We start from the raw sequence: 6,030 nt of genomic DNA, 5'->3' as shown, positions 1-6,030 counted from the left end.
TGACACTGCGAGCATCAGAAGAAAATTCGTGATGCCTATCATCAAATGCTTTCCATGCTAAACTATCTGCTGGGTGTCGTAACATTCCATCTTTTGTACGGCCTTCGTCATGCCATCTCATAGAGGAAGCCGTCTTCGATGATGCATACATTCTTTTCAATCTAGGTATGAGAGAAAAATATCTCAACACTTTAGCCGGTCTTTTCTTAGTCTGTGCAGCATCCACTTCATCCAAAAAATCATGCTCATCTTTAGATTTCTCCCATCGTGAAGATCCACATATTTGGCACGACTCTTCGTTAATATTTCCACCACGGAATAAAATACAGTCATTCGGACAACTGTGTATCTTCTCGTATCCAAGATCCAATTCTTTTACTAATTTTTTGGCTTCATAAGAAGATGATGGCAAAGTAACGCCTTCCGGAAATGCATCATTTAATAATTGGAGAAGCATAGTAAAAGACTTGCTAGACCACCCATTCAAATACTTCAAATGGAATAAATGCACAAGAAAAGAAATCTTTGTAAAATTCTTACAACCCGGATATAGTTCTTCATCACAAGATTTCAGCAAGTTATGATACCGAGCTGTGTCATCATCAGAGTGTATATGTTCTTCAACATGCATAAAATCAGTTGCTGTACGCTCATCACCTATTTCAGTTGCTTCTTGTCCTCCACTAATATCTGTTAAATTTCTAATACTATGTCCAAGAGCATCTCTGAGTAAGCCCCTTATATCATCTTCTCCTACAGGATTTTTTTCTGTATTACTGGATGCAAAACTAGAGGTGTCTTCTATATACGAGGGTTGGTTACATGGAGATGACAATATCAACTCTCCATGAAATACCCATTCAGTATAACCTCTTGTAAAACCATTCCACACTAAATGTTCTTCAACAGTTTTTGGAGCAAGAGAAGAAGCATTTACACATTTTCGACATGGACATAAAATCTTCCCATTCATATTAGATTTCTGAAAAGCAAATTTAATGAAATTCTGAACTCCATTCAAATATTCGTCACTGTATCTCGGCTTATTCATCCAACTTTTGTCCATTCTAAGAAAAAACAAGGTAAATGATACAGTCAAAAATATACATGCGTACACTGACTCAAGCAAAATTAAGTTAAACAAACAGCCCTTAATCAATTAATTCAATGATTGCATAGCCTACATTAACTGACATTGTCTGGAGATTAAAAAAGTGACAGAGGAAAACGAGTTCTCAAGTACCTGATAAGAGAGCAAGTCTTCCTTTGATAACTTTCCCAAATTTAAACAGTCAGAAGAAATACATGTCCTGCCAAGTTTAAAATGACCAATTTGACAGTTGCATAATGCACTAAGAAAGCTCAAGAAGGTAAAACTGTAAGATGCAACTGTGTCTATGCATCATTACTTATTGAGCAAAACAGATATGGTTATTCACCTACAGCAACTCCTAAGAAACTGAATTTGCATTTGCAGACATTTTGGCTAGAAGTATCATAAAACTGAACCCTCAGTTTGAAACTCAAATAAAACTACATGAACAGGTTCATAATAAATTCAAACACCATATGCTTTTTAAAGATGTAAAGAAGTGATTTGTGTATTCAAAATCCAAATGTAAGCCTTCAAGATGGTTGTGGTTCATCTCTATTATCAAGTAGTGGCTTCCACATATGGAACTTCAAAATGACAAACTTGGCTTCTATAAATCATGCAAACATCCTCAACAACAAATACACAACCAGATAAAGCAGATTGCATTGATCTTTAGGCCATAAGAAGCCACTCCGATTGCATTCATCTTTAGACCATAAAGCAGATTGCATCAGAGGTTGATCAGACACTAGTGCTGAAGCACTATGCTGCATCAGAGGTTGATCAGTGTATATTGAGCGATTCATTGAAACTAAAAGTTGCAAATATAGTAGCATCATCATGCTTCTATCCTCGGTAACCTGCGCCACATCTACCAAATATGTCTGGACTGATGAAAGATTCATCTGCATGACTGACAGGCAACTTGCAGTCAGACGTGTGGTGACAAATGATTATGCATTATAGGCATACTTGGAGGTGGTAGCAACAGCATATGTACAAATAAATATTTCCTGCCTAAGCCCTTTCCTGGCTCCATCGGTGTTCCCCATGAGTGTCAAATAATTGCATCATACAATTTAATTGCTCAAGAGGCAGGTGCCAGATAATTATGTCTCTCGCTGAAAACTGCACTGTAAGTTGTGACAGAAACCACAAGAGAGTTCTGGATAATGTTAATAGCAAAACCATGAATATAAACATTTCGAATGTGGCCAAGAGGATTGGACTACTAAGAATGGTTTTTGACACAGCGATAATTCAGCTTAAATAAATTGAGGTACCAAAATCAAATGAAGAACTTCCTATGTTAAAGTTCTCCTGTTCATATGGAGTCAGCATTCTAAATCAAGGAGTGATCTACTAAAGTTTGAAGACATTTTATGTCAATCTCCCAACTTGGCATTACATTTTAAGACGGGTTACTCATAAGTGACACAGCTTAAGCTCATGCAACTGAGGATTTATTTACACCGATTTATCTTCTGCGCATGCAAGGAGCCTTAAAGAAGGAAAACAAACTTTTATATTGCAAACAGCATCTATTTTCACAGAAGGAATTAAAGCGAAAGAGACAAATCAGAACATCATCCCCAGAAACACAACAAGACCCAGTAGACCCAATAAAAATATTACATATCAGATGATAAATTCCAAGGCTAATCAAGCAATATGCATCTACAAAGCTCAGAATCAAAAAGAATGAAATAAAAATAATCTACCTTAAAGAAAGAAACTTTGAACGGTAAAAAAAAAGAAAACATGATTAACTTAAACAAATGCACCAAAGATTCAGAACCTACGGGATCAAGCAATCAAGATGGTTTCACATACCATTTGCATAGCATTTGCATTTGCATACCTCTTAGCATTTGCAGAGGCTATTGCGAAAACACTGTTTAGTTATTACAAATTCAAGATTCCTCCAAGTCATAATACGTTCCATATAAAAGTATATAATCAGCTTATACTACTACATTAACTATCACTTCAATAGGCCCAGAAACTTGATCCAATTCAAATTAGTCATGTCTCCAAAAATGAGGCCACAAAAAAAACAAAGAACAAAAGATATCAGGCCTAGTTACTTGGGCCCCCATTCATGTCTGGACTGGGCATAGATCTATTAATAACCTGCAATATGTGTGCACTAAGTGAGCCAAAAGAACTGGACCCAAATTGAATACTCATGGATCTTAGGGCGTCCTCTTGTTGATGTTCAAAAGAACAAGTGAAGAGCACTCCCCAAATCCGGCGTGCATATGGCAATTAACATAAGTATTAGAAAACTTCTCTAATCAAATGGAAAATCACAGCTATCCTGTCATTCTTTCACATGCATCAAACAAGCTCAATTCTAGTTACTGAAATTAAAATGTCAAAACCCAAAACCGAAGCTATATATAACGGTTAACTTGATGCTGGATAATCCTGATCACCATCATAAGATGAAAAAGAATCCAACTAAGAAAAAGAAATCCAGCCCTCTCAGATCCATCTCAAATCCAGCCCTCTCAGATCACGGGCACTATGTATGTTGGACGTAGGCCAAGCCACACAAGGAGGAAGGGTTTGATAACAGGTCTCAAAGCCACACAAGGAGGAAGGGTTTGATTTTGTACATGGAAGTGCATCTAGAATTTAAAGATCGAAGCAAGAGAAGAAGATCCCAAACCTGGCCTTGTCCCCGTCCTTGCCGGCTCCAAACTTCAAACGCCGCGTGAGTGCTCTGCGGCGGAGGAGGTGGAAGATGTCCACGGAGAGGAGGCCAACGGAGAGGGGGAAGAGGGGAAGGAGATGCGGCGGAGGAACGCGATTTGGGGTCGCTCGGCGGAGGGAATGGCTGAGATCGGTGAAAAGGGTTGAGGAGGGAGCTGGGAGTCGGTCGGCTACGAATTTAGGGCTGCGGAGGGAGAAGGTCGATTGGGTTTTGTTGTGGGAGGGGTAAACTCCGACGACGCTTATAAGCGTCGTCGTATTTTTCCGTTAAGCCGACGCTTATAAGCGTCGGTAGATGGTTTTTTGCCGACGCTTCTAAAAGCGTCGTCGTATTTTCCGTTAAGCCGGCGCTTATAAGCGTCGGTAGATGTTTTTCTGCCGACACTTCCTAGAAGCGTCGGCGGTTACTGTGGGGAGAAAAATTTTAGCCGACGCTTTTATCTAGCGTCGGCAATATAGAGTCGGCAAAAACAATTTTTGTTGTAGTGCATCAAGAGAGTCATAGGATGCATGATTCTCATGCTCAAACTCAAAGTACCCTTAATATACAAGGGGGATTACTTGTAGGTAATTTTGCATATAATCATGAAAATCAAAGAAAAGCACTTGTAAAATGGATAGTTAAGGATGAATTACCTTTTAGTTTATGTGAATCTTTTAATTTTGAAGAATATGTTCAATTAAACCTACAACCTGCTTACAAAAGAACTAGTAGGCGTACATTTAGAAGAGTAGCTATGACCAACTTTTTAGCAATGAAACAAAATTTAATTGAAACACTTTCTACTTTAAATGTAAAAATTTCATTAACTTCTGATATTTGGTCGGCATCTGTAGGTAGTAATTGTTTTATTGCCATTACTGCTCATTATATTGATAATGATTGGCAATTAAATAAACGTATTCTTGCTTTTCGTGCTTTTGATTTTCCACATTCTGGGCAACAAATTTCAAATATAATTTATCAAACTGCATGTTCATATAATATTAATGATAAAATTATGTCTATTACTTTTGATAATGCATTTAATAATAATTCTGCTGTTGCATTATTAAAAGACTCATTGCATCCCATATTAGATGGAAATTTACTGCATATTAGATGTGCATGTCATATCTTAAATCTTTCTGTTCAAGCTGGCATGGGCATGATTCAAGATGTGATTTCAAAAATTAGAAATGCAGTTTCTTTTATTCATGCTTCAAGATCAAGACTTCAAGAATTTAAGGAATTATGCGTAAATCATGGTAAACGTTTTAAAAAATTTAAACTTGATGTAATTACTCGTTGGAACTCCACATATAGCATGATACATGATGCATACCCATATAAGAACTTATTAAGTGCATATATTAATGATCGTGGATTAGGCTTTACATTGTCTGAAACTGATTGGAATAAAGGAAAAATTTTGGAAGATTTTTTGCTTAGTTTTTATAATGCTACCAATGTTCTTTCTTGTATTTATTACCCTACTTCATATTCATTTTTACAACAAGCATATATAATTAGTCAAAAATTTGCAGAACATAGATATGATGATGTTTTAATGCCTATTATTGACCTAATGGAATCTAAATGGAATGAGTATTGGGACAAGATATGTCCTATGCATAACTTAGCTGCTGTATTTGATCCTAGAGTTAAATTAAATGGCGTGCTAATTTTACTTGATGCATACTCTGAAAATATGAATCAAGATTCTGAATCTGCTAAAAATGAGGTAAAACAACTTCTTTATGATATTTATGCTATATATGATGAAAAAATTCGTGGATCTAGAACACAAATACAAACCTCTATTTCTCCTTCTAGTAGTTCTCGTTCGTCATCTATTTTTTCATTCATTGCACAGAGAAGACACACACATGCTTCAAGTTCCTCTTCATCTTCTTCATCTTTAAGTAGTGAACTAGAATTTTATTTACGAAATGATCTTCAGTCTGCATATGATGAAAATCAAATAGAGAATTTAGATGTATTATCTTGGTGGAAGAGTGTTAGAAATCAATATCCTGTTATGTCTGCAATTGCACGCGATATTTTAGCTGTGCCGATGTCCACGGTAGCATCGGAATCCGCTTTTAGTGCAGGTCGGCGTGTTCTTGACGAAAAGAGAAGTAGGATGACGGGCGAAACGGTGGAGATACTTCTCTGCTTCAAGGATTGGCTGGATGTTGAGGCAAGACTTCAAGATAAAGGTGGACATAATACA

This window comes from Phoenix dactylifera, chromosome 18 (assembly GCF_051530095.1).
Source record: "Phoenix dactylifera cultivar Ajwa chromosome 18, Ajwa_hap1_PhDact_Kaust_v1.1, whole genome shotgun sequence".
In the NCBI taxonomy this organism is placed as follows: Eukaryota; Viridiplantae; Streptophyta; class Magnoliopsida; order Arecales; family Arecaceae; genus Phoenix; species Phoenix dactylifera.
Note: the sequence above shows the minus strand (reverse complement) of the source record.